The sequence below is a fragment of the Macaca mulatta genome, chromosome 8, assembly GCF_049350105.2.
Source record: "Macaca mulatta isolate MMU2019108-1 chromosome 8, T2T-MMU8v2.0, whole genome shotgun sequence".
NCBI classification, from domain to species: domain Eukaryota; kingdom Metazoa; phylum Chordata; class Mammalia; order Primates; family Cercopithecidae; genus Macaca; species Macaca mulatta.
In genome coordinates this window covers 19,869,601-19,881,881 of record NC_133413.1, presented here as the reverse complement: position 1 = coordinate 19,881,881, position 12,281 = coordinate 19,869,601, and positions in this window count along the sequence as shown.

Sequence of the window (12,281 nt, the reverse complement as noted above, 5' to 3'; positions counted from 1 at the left end):
ATGTAATAAAACCTTAAAACGTTTCCCGTGTCTCTCTTGATATGCATTGGATCTTATCATACCTCACTCAAGGTAATATGACTACTACAAATGAAAAGGTGAAAAAAATCTGAGAAATTGGAGTAGAGGGACCATTGTACAGAGTTGGTGGAGAGTATGGATGTGTACAACTACTTTGGAAAATAATTTGACAATACCTAGTAATGCCAGAGATGTGCACCCCATTAACCCAGCAGTTCCAATCCTAAATAGAAAGTTGAAACATACTGCAGTGGTATTTTTCTATTTTTTAAACTTTTTATTTTATAGCTATGCTTTATATACATGCAATCATATGATATGTCTTGTATCTATTCAAAATGTAATAAAACAGTCACTTCTGGAAATTACATTCTGAAAATTATGACTTCTTCCCTAGCATAACAGATTAAACCAGGAAAAATCAAGAAAATTGTATTTAATGTTTGAAGAGCCTTATATGCTTTCAGCTTTATTTGATATTTTTTACCTATTCGCTTTAGTAAAATCAGTCACTTTGGCTAATTTTTCCTATGAAAATGAAAGACTTGTACCACCCTAGACATTGTAATTTGGTGGCAATGTGAGTCATTCTTGTTTTTAAATTGACAAGTGAAACATGCATATATGGTATTTATGGTGTACAACATGTTTTGTTATATGTATACATTGTGGAATGACTAAATCAAGCTATTTGACATATACATTACCTTACATTCCAGATTTTTGTGGTGAGAGCACTTACAATCTTGTTTCTTAGCAATTTTCAAGTGTCGAATTTATTATCATTAACTGTGGTCACCCTGATACACAATAAATCTCTTGAATTTATTCCTCCTGTTTAACTGAAATTCTGTGTTCTTTGACCAACATCTCCCCATTCTCTAAAGTCTCTGGTAATCACCATTTTACTTTGTTTCTGAGAGTTAAACCTTTTTAGGCTCCACATATAAGTATCCACATATAAATAGCCACAGGCTGGGATTGACATGGCCGTTAAATCACATCATATATATTTAGTTTTAAATAATCCTCCTGGCAGGAATTCATACCCATATTACTGCCAGTGTGAGTAGGTGTGGCTAATTAGTTTGTCAAACATTAAGATATGGTGGAGGATAGAACTGATGAGGTCATTGTGTTCATGGATATTAAAAAGCATTTACAAATAATTAATGAAATGATTCAAGGAGGGCAAAGTACCATGAAAAAGTAGAGAGAGTAATAAGAAAGGCTTCTAATGCAGTGGGAGGAGGGTAGCAATCAGCTCAGGGATGATGTCCAGGCAGAAATCAGCCTTGTGAGGCTTTGGGGGCAGAGGAGAATGCTGCTGTAATTCAGGAAAGCATTTCTATGCAAGCCATTTAAGACATTTTTTTATTTTTTTCTTTAGGCACCTCAATTTTTGAATTGTCACTTATTTTTTATAAATCCAGTATCTCTGACTTACATGGATGCTTCCCATATGCTTTAAAACAGGGGTCCCCAACCCAACCCCTGGACCACTACTGGTCGTGGCCTGTTGGGAACCTTTTAGGTCCGGGCTGCACAGCAGGAGGTGAACTTCAGGGGAGTAAGCCTGACCCCCTGAGCTCCGCCTCCTGTCAGACCAGCACCAGCAATTCTCATAGGAGCACGAACCTTACTGTGAACTGCACATGCAAGGGATCTAGTTTATGAGAATCTAATGCCTGATGATCTGAGATGGAACAATTTCATCCGAAAACCATCCCCCCCACCACCCCGCCCCACCTACCCTAACCCCGTCCATGGAAAACTTGTCTTCTATGAAACTGGTCCCTACTGTGAAAAAGATGGGGACTGCTGCTTTAAAATACTTCCTTGAAACTAACTAATACAGTAACAAGACAAACGTAACAAGTCAAGCTTATGATCATGTCAACAGATATAGAAAAAGCATTTGATAAAAGTCAACACCCATTCATGATTTTTAAAAAAAATTTCAGGAAACGTGGAATATAAAGGAATGTTCTCAGCATGATAAAAGGCATCTATGAAAAATCTGTGGCTAATGTCACACCCAATGGTGAAAACCTGAATTCGTTTCCCCTAAGATCAGAAATGAGGGAAGGGTGTCCACTTTCCCTACTTATATGCAGCATTGTAGTGGAGTGTCTAGACAGTGCATTATGGTAAGGAAAGTAAATAAGAGACATACATCTGGAAAGGAAAAAGTAACTCTTCACAGACAAAATAGTCATCTTTATAAAAAATTCTGAAGAACATGTAAATTTAGTAAGTTCATTTATGAAGGTCACAAGATACAAGGTGAATATAAAAAATTAATTTTATTTCTATACACTAGCAACAAACAATTGGACATTGAAATTGGATAATACAACTTGCAGCACTAGAAGATGAACAAATGTATTAAATCATACAGTAAAAACTGCAAACCATTGCTAGGAGGAAAGAAGAACTAAAGACATGGTGAGACTGTGTTTGAAGACTGGAATACTCAACATTGTTAAGATATCATTTTCTTCAAATTTACCTCTAGATTCAATACAATCTCAAAACCTAGTGGATATTTTTGTAGAAAATTGGAAATAGGTTCTAAAACTTATGTGAAAATGCAAAGAACCTTGAATAGCCAAAATAATTTAGAAAAATAACAAATTTATCGGTTTCACATTACCGTATTTCAAGTGTTACTGTAAACCTACAGGCATCAATACAGTTTAGTAGTGGCATATGTATAGACATATAGGTCAATGAAACAAATAGGAACAAACATGCCCACAAATATGCCCACAGTTTTCTTTGTAAAATGCCAGTGTAATTCAACAGAGAATAGACATCCTTCTCAACAAAGGGTGCTGGAAAAATTATCTGACTGGGTGCAGTGACTCATGCCTGCAATCCTAGCGCTTTGGGAGGCTGAGGCGGGCAGATCACTTGAGGTGAGGAGTTTGAAACCAACCTGGCCAACATGGTGAAACCCCATCTTTACTAAAAATACAAAAAAAGTTTGCTGGGCATGATGGCAGACACCTGTAATCCCAGCTACTTGGGAGGCTGAGGCAGGAGAATCACTTGAACCAGGGAGGCAGAGGTTGTAGTGAGCCAAGATCACACTGCTGCACTCCAGCCTGGGTGACAGAGTGAGACTCCATCTCAAAAAAAAAAAAAATTAAATATAAATAAGTAGCCAATCAACCAACCAACCTTTTTTCTTATACTTTATCCTCAAACTGTACACAAAATTTAAGTGAAAACATTTTATAGACCTAAGTATAAGAGCCAACCCAAAAACTTCTAGAAGAAAACAATAGAATAAATGGATAGATGTATGAATATATTGATAGATAAAAAATAAGATTCAAAAAGTAGAAGCCATAAATAAACTGATAGACTACATCAAATATTTTAATGTAAGTATCTGTTGAACATTAGAGCGAGAGAAACTGAATGTACAAACAGAAGATGTCCGGATCATATGTAAAAATAGAACTTTGACTCACAACCTATACTAACCTGCCTAGTTAACCAACTACTTATTGACAGTAAAAAAAAGGAACCAACCCAAATGCCCATCAAGAATAGACTGAATAAAGAAAATGTGGTACATGTACACCATGGAATACTATGCAGCCATAAAAAGAAATGAGATCATGTCCTTTGCAGGGACATGGATGAAGTTGGAAGCCATCATCCTCAGCAAACTAACACAGGAATGGAAAACCAAATACCATATGTTCTCACACATGGGAATTGAACTATGAGAACACATGCACATAGGGAGGGGAACATCACACACCAGAGTCTGTCAAGGGGTAGGGGGCGAGGAGAGGGACAGCATCAGGACAAATGACTAATGCATGCGGGGCTTAAAACTTAGATGACAGGTAGGTAGGGGCAGCAAACCACCATGGCACTCATATACCTATGACACAAACCTGCATGTTCTGCACATGTATCCCAGAACTTAAAAATTAAAAAAGTACAAAGAAGCTAATTTTACAAGTTGTAAAAAAAGAAAACCAAAACAAAACAAAACAAGGCCAGAAGCCAGGCTGCTCTAAGTTAGGCTTACAGAAGACTAAATTACTATCTCTAGTGACAATCGAGGATGCCAAACTAATAACTAATAATATATTCTGTAACATTTGGGTCAGAATGACCAGGACTTGATTCATAACTGACATCCTCCCTAATTTTTGTCCCCACTTCCAACTTTGGACCAATTAGAGAAAGCCAAACATAACGAATTGCACAGGACGCCCCATTTCTACTTAGCCCGCCTGCGGCTTTCCCATGCCAGCGGACTTCATACAAGGCATACTGATGCCTTCCCTCTTCCCACTGAAAAGCTCTCCCACTCCTCTGCCTGGCTTCGGGCTCTGACAAAGTGCAAGTGATGGTGGCTGACTACCTTGCGAGCTGGGAATAAAGAGCCTCTGCCCGTTCTGGTTTTGGCGATCCTTATTTCCACATATATTATTTCTATTTTACAGAGGAAAAAACTGAAGCCCAGAAATGGTAAAAATCACTCATGTTTCTGGGAAAGCCTAGGTGTTTTCATCTCTTTGCTTTGTACCTGGTATATATTTGTCTACAAGTGAAAATCTTAGTACAAAGAGATTCTCTATAAACACTGAACGGCCGATCCTAGAACACATAACAGGTGTGCTGTTCTTTTTTCATTACATTGTAGGTCTATTTAATTTTGTATTAGGTTGGTGTTGAAGTTAATTGCAGTTTGCCAGTAACTTTGGCACCAACCAAATGTTTTTATCAGGTTTTTACAAAAGCCATTATTCCATGTCTTAGTTTCCTTCTATCAAGCTCATGTCTGTTTGCTTCAAATTATGTTTCTTCTTGTTTGTTCACTTTTGCTTCTACCTCAGTAAAAGCCACGGCAGTATCTCTTTGCTGCCTTTATCACTTGGGAAATGTATTTCCCTGTCTAGCTATCACAGATTCAGAACAGATCGTCTTCGCTTTTATCATCTGGTTGGTCTTTGTTTAGTTCCACAGGTGCAAGGTAGTGTAGCCTTGGTTCCTGTCTCTCTGAGTATAATGACAGAAAAGATGGAAAACATACTCTTCTCACAAAATACCATGAAGGTTTGGCCTCAAAAATTTCCATTGCATCAACAAAATCAGAAGAGTTAGTGGCAACAAGGGGCTTAGATACATGCACGATTACCTGGGACTGTGGTATTGCTGAGGAACGAGGTGGTAACCAGTGGCAGCACTGCCGAAGAGCAGGGAAAATTCTTGGTAACATTGTTAGATACCCCTAGGGATTCCCGTAAATACTTGTTAGAGTTTTTTCCAGGCATAGGAATATTAGAGGGTAGAGATAAGAGCTGAGAAATGTGGACTATTACTGCTAAAGTGACCACATTTCAACTTGGAGACATTTGGGTTCTGATTGTAAAATAAATGTTTGTAAATGGAATATTTCCCTATTGACCAATACATAAATTCAGAATTGCTTTATGTGATTTTTATATTTGTTCTCTCTTTCCCTTTTCCTAAGGTAGGCACTTTTCCTCCTATTCCAATAATCCCACTCCCCATTATCTCATGGAATGATGGAACCTGGTCCTTAATTTTTTAATGAACCTCTTGTTCAAGCATAGCATACAGAAAAGTTCTCAAGTCACAGGTATAAAGTTTGATGCATTTTAAGAAAATGAGCATGTCTTCAGAACTCTGATATCAAGAGAGAACATCACCAGTACCCCAGAAACTTTTTCTGTGCCGCTTTCCAGTCAGTAGCCACCATCCTCAGTATAATCATGATTTGTATGGTTTTCACCTATCTGTAAATGGAATTGAGTGATACGTACAGTTTGGTGTCTAGCTTCTTTTTCACAACATTGTGTTGTGCACAATTGTAATTTGTTCATTCTCTTTGCTATATAATATTCTGTTGAACAAATATACCACATGTTATTTATCCCCTCTGCTGTTAATGTACATGTGGATTGTTTCCAGTTTGGATCAATTATAAATAGTGCTGCTATGAATATTCTTTTGGGTTTTGTTGTTGTTGTTGTTGTTGTTTTGAGAAGGGATTTCACTCTTGTTGCCCAGGCTGGAGTGCAATGGCACGATCTCGGCTCACCACAGCCTTCGCCTCCCGAGTTCAAGCAATTCTCCTACCTCAGCCTCCCAAGTAGCTGGGATTATAGGCATGCACCACTACGCCCAGATAATTTTGTATTTTTGGTAGAAACAGGATTTCTTCATGTTGGTAAGGCTGGTCTCGAACTCCCGACCTCAGGTGATCCACCTGCCTCAGCCTCCCAAAATGCTGGGATTACAGGCGTGAGCCACCGCACCAGGCCGAATATTCTTATATGTGTCTATTGGTTGACACATGCCATATATCCAAGAGTAGAAATGCTGTGGCATAGAGTGGGAGGCAGATACTCAGCTTTAGTAGATCCTACCAAGATGTTTTCCAAAGTGATTATACAGTTTTCACCAGCAGTGCATTAAGGTTGCATTGCTCCCCTTTCCCAGTAATTATTTTATTTAAATTTTACTTTCAAATGTATTGAAAATACTTAAGGTATACAACATGTTTTGATAAACCTAAACATAGTGAAATGATTCCTATGTTTATGATTACTAAGGAACTAATAGATCTAGTCCTTTAAATCTCTCTGAGGAAATTTTCAGTGTACAATACAACATTAACTATAATTATGTGGTTTTAAATTTTTGTTTGTTTTTTCAAGACAAGGTCTCACTCTGTCACCCAGGCGGAAGTGCAGTGACACCATCATGGCTCACTGCAGCCTCAAATTCATGGGCTCAGCCTTTTGAGCAGCTAGGACCACAGGTGAACACCACTACACCCAACTAATTTTTTTAAAGTTTTTATTTTAGAGATGGAGTTTTACTCTGTTGTCCAGGCTGGTCTTGAACTCCTGACCTCAAGTGATCCTCTTGCCTCAGCCTCCCAAAGGGCTGGGATTATATATGTGAGCCACCATACCTGGCTGTAATTATCATAGTATGCATTAGATCTCATCCTATAATAACTGCAGGATTGTACCCTTTGACCTACATGTTTCTATTTTTCTCCCCTCCCTTCCCTTGTTAAACAAAATTTTACTCTGTTTCTGTGTATTTGAATATTTTTTAGATTCTGCTTATGAGATCATGTGGTATTTTCCTGTGTCTAGCTTATTTAATTTAGCATACTGATCTCATGTTTCATCTGTGTGGTTGCAAATGGCAGTATCTGCTTCTTTTTTAAGGCTGACTAATATTCCATTGTATATATATACCGCAATTCCTTTGTCCATTAATCTGTCAGCTGATAGGCTGACTTAATATCTGGGCTATTGTGAATAATGCCACAATAAACATGAAAGCACAGATGTTAGTACAAGGGGCTAAACTCGTTTCCTTTGGGTATATAACCAGCAGACAGATTGTTGAATCATATGATAGTTCTATTTTTATTTCTTTGACGAACCTTCATACTGTTTCCTGTAATGGCTGCAGTAATTTCCATTCCTACCAACATTGTATAAAAGTTCCCTTTTCTTCACATCATGGAAAACACTTGTTCCCTCTTGCCTTTTTGAAAATAGTCATTCTAACAGGTGTGAGTGGTTAGCTCACTGTGGTTTTAATTTATATTTCCCTGAGGACTAATGATGCGGAGCCTTTGTTCATAGGGTTGTTAGGCATTTGGGTGTGTTCTTTGGGAAAATGTCTATTCAGGTCATTTTTTAATGTTTTTTGTTTGGTTTGGTTTGGTTTGGCTTTTTTTTTTTTTTTTTTTTTTTGCTATTGAGTTGTATGAATTGCTCTTTTACTTTGGATATTAACCCCTTATCAAGTAAATGGTTTGCAAATATTCTCTTCCAGTCTACACATTGCCTTTCCATTTTGTTGATTGTTTACTTTGCTGTGCAGGTGCTTCTTAGTTGGATGTAATTCTGTTTATCTATTCTTGCTTTTGTTTCCTGAGCTTTTGGTGTGATATCCAAAAAATGATTGCTAGGCCAACATCAAGGAGATTTTCTCTTATGTTTTCTTCTAGAAGTTTTACAATTCTGGTTTTATGTGTGATCTTTTATCCACTGAGAGCTGATTTTGGTTTATCTATGTGAGATAAGAGTCCACTTTCATTCTTTTGCCTGTGGATATCCAATTTATCTAACAATATTTTCTAGGTAGCTATACTTTCCTCATTGTATCTTCTTAGAGGCAAGTCAAAAATTAGCTGACCATACATGTTTGGGTTTATTTCTGAGCTGTCTATTCTATTCTGTTACTGTATGAGTCTGTTTTTATTCCAGTACCATACAGTTTTGATTAGTATAATTTTGTAATATAACTTGAAATCAGGAAGTGGGATGCCTACAACTTTGTTCTACTTTCTCAAGATTACTTTGGCTATTTGGGGCATTTTGTGGTTTCAAGTGAATTTTTGAATTTGTTAAAGTTTCTGTGAAAAATAGAATTGGAATTTTGATAAGGATTGAATTAATATATGCTTTGGGGTAGTATGGCTATTTAAAAAATATTAATTCCTCTCCACAAATATGGGACACACTTTCATTTATTTGTGTCTTCTGTAATTTCATGTATCAATGTTTTATACTTTTCAGTGTATAGGTCTTTTTTTTTTAGTTAAATTTCTTTTTATTTTATTCTTTTCTATTGATACGTAACAACTGTATATGTATATGGTACATGTGATACTTTGTTACATGCATACAATGTGTATTAATCAAGTCAGTATAATTTGCACATTCATCCCCTCAAACATTTAGCACTTCTTTGTGTTGGGAACATTCTACATCTCTTCTAGCTATTTTGAAATACACAATAAATTATTGTTTACTATAGTCAAACTACTGTGCTGTAGAATACTAAAAATTATTTCATCTGACTATTTTTGTACACATTAGTCACCCTCTTTACATCCCCACCTCCTCCATGCCCTTCCCAGCCCTGGTAAACGACCATTCTGCTCTTTACCTCCATGAAATCCACTTTTTTAGTAACCACATTTGAGAACATGTAATATTTGTCTGTCTGTGCCTGGCTTATTTTACTCAACTTGATGTCCTCCGGTTCCATCCATGCTACTCCAAACAAGAGGATTTCATTTTTTTCATGGTTGTATAATACTCCATTGTGTATATATACCACCTTTTATTTATCCATTCATCCATAGATGGACACTTAGGTTAAAGCAATATCTTGGCTATTGTGAACAGTGCTGCAGTAAACATGAGAGTACACATACCGCTTCAGTAATTGATTTCCTTTCTTCTAGATATATACCCAGAAGTAGGATTACTGGAGCATATCATAGTCCTTTTCTTGGTTTTTGAAGGAACCTCCATACTATTTTCCAAAGTGGATCTACTAATCTACATTCCCACCACAGTGTACTAGCATTTCCCTTTCTCCATAGCCTTATCAGCATTTCTTATTTTTTGTTTATTTTTATTAATAGCCATTTTAACTGGCGTGAGATAACTCATTGTGGTTTTGATTTGCATTTCCTTGATGATTAGCAATGTTTAGCATTTTTGTTTTATTCCTTTCTGTTTTTGTTTTTTGTTTTGTTTTGTTTTTTAATAGAATTTTGCTCTGTTACCCAGGCTGGAGTGCAGTGGCATGATCATAGCTCATTGCAACCTCAAACTCCTAGGCTCAAGTGATCCTGACACCTCAGCATCCTGAGTAGTTCGACTATGGGCATGTGCCAAGATGCCTGGCTAATTCTGTAATTTTTTTTTATTTTTTATTTTTTAGTTTTTTTAAGTAGAGATGCAGATCTCGCTAGGTTGCCCGGGCCAGTCTTGAACTCCTGGCCTCACGTGATCCTCTCACCTTGGCCCTCGAAAGCATTGGGATTACAGGAGTGAGCCACCATGTTTGGACAAGCATTTTTTTATGTACTTGTGGGACATTCGTAAATCTTCTTCCGAGAAATGTCTGTTCAGATCATTTGCTCATTTTTAAAATAAGATCATTTGTAGGTTTGTTTGCTATTGAGTTGTTTGAGCTCCTTATATATTTTGGCTATTAATCTCTTGTCAAATGTATAGTTTACAAATATTTTCTCCTATCCTGTGGGTTGTCTCTTCAGTTTGTTGCTTGTTTCCCTTGATTTGCAGAAGCTATTTAGTGTGATGTAATCCTATTTGTTATTTTTGCTTTGATTTCCTGTATTTTTGAATTTATCCAAAAAAATCTTTGCACAGACCAGTGTACTAAAGCATTTCTCCTATAGTTTCTTCTAGTAGCTTCATGGTGTCAGTTCTTATACTTAAGTCTTTAATGCATTTTAATTTTGTAATTAAAATTAAATCAAAAAATTAAATTACTCTGGGTTCTTTTCTCAGCATAAAAATGTAGAGATTTTCCCAGCACCATTTATTGAAGAGACTGTTCTTTCCCCAGTGTATGTTCTTAATGCCTTTGTCAAAAATAAATTGGCTGTAAATGCCTAGGGTTATTTCTGGATTCTGGATTCTATTCCATTGGTCTATGTGTCTGTTTTAATGCCAGTACCATGCTATTATGGTTATTAAAGCTTTATAATACATTTTGAAGTGAGATAGTGTGATGCCTCTAGGTTTGATTTTTTTGCTCAAAATTGCTTTTGCTGTTCAGGGTCTTTAGTAGCTCTATACAAATTTTAGAATCTATTTCTATTTCTGTGAAGAATGCCATTAGAATTTTGATAGGGATTGCATTTAACCTGCAGATCACTTTGGATGATGTATACATTTTAACAATATTAATTTTTCCAATCAATGAGCATGGATATCTTTTTATTTGCTGTGTCCTGTTCAATGTATTTCATCAATATTTTATAGTTTTCAATGAGAGATGTTTCATTTTAAGTTAAATTTGTGACTAGGTTTTTGTTTTTGTGTAACTATTATAAATGGAATAGCTTCCTTGATTTCTTTTTCAGTTTGTTCACTGTTTGCATCTAGAAATGCTAATAATTTTTGTATGTTTATTTTGTATCCTGCAACTTTAGTGAATTCATTTATCAGTTCAAACTATTTTTTGCTAGAGTGTTGGACTTTTTCTAAATATAAGATCACGTCATTTTTAAAGAAGGATAGTTTGAATTCTTTCCAATTTGGATGCTCTTTATTTCTTTCTCTTGTCTAACTGCTCTAAAACTTCCAGTATTACATTGAATAAAATTGCTGAAAATGGGCATACTTATCTTTTTTCTAATCGTAGAGGAAAGGCTTTCAATTTTTCCCTGTTCAGTATGATGTTAGCTCTGTATTTGTGTGTGTGTGTGTATATATATATATATATACATATATATATATTCTTTATTGTTTTAAGCTTTGTTCCTTCCATACCCAATTTGCTGAGAAGTTTTATCACTAAGGGATGTTGAATTTTATGAAATGCTTTCCCAGCATCTATTGAAATAATCATATGATTTCTCTTGATTATGTTCATGTGATGTATCACCTTTATTGATTTGCATATATTAACCCGTATTTGCATCTCTAGGAGGAATCCCGCTTGATTGTGGTGATGATGTTTTACATGTGTTGTTGAATTCAGTTTGCTAGTATCTTGTAGAAAATTTTTTTCATCTGTGTTCATCAGGAATATTGGCATGTAGGTTTCTTTTTTCTCTGTGTCCTTTTCTGGTTTTGGTTTCAGGGTAATACTGCGCTCAGAGAATTAATTTAGATTTCATTCTCTTCATTTTTTCTGAAGAGTTAGAGTGAAACTGGTATTAGTTCTTCTTTAAATGTTTGGTAGATTTAGCATGAAGCCATCAAGTCCTGGGCTTTTCTTTGATGGGGAATTTTTTATTACTGCTTGATCTTATAACTCATTATTAATCTGTTGAGGTCTTCTGTTTCTTCATGGTTCAGTTTGGTAGGTTGTAAGTGTCCAGGAATTTGTCCATTTCTTCTAGGTTTTGAAATGTGTTGGCATATACTTGTTCATAATAGTTTACAATAATGTACTGTATTTCTGTGGCATCAGTTGTATTTTTTTTTATCCATATGAAGGTTTGTTGATTTTATTTATCTTTTCAAAAATCCAACTTTTCATTTAGTGGATCATTTCTACTGTTTTTTTTTTCTGCTCTAATATTATTCCTTTCCTTCTACTATTTTGGGTTTAGTTTATTCTTGTTTTCCTAGTTTCTTAAAGTACATTATTAGGCTGTTTATAGGAAACTTTTCTACCTTTTTGATAGGCATGTATTACTATAAACTTTGTCTTAATACTGCTTTTGCTGTATTAAGAAT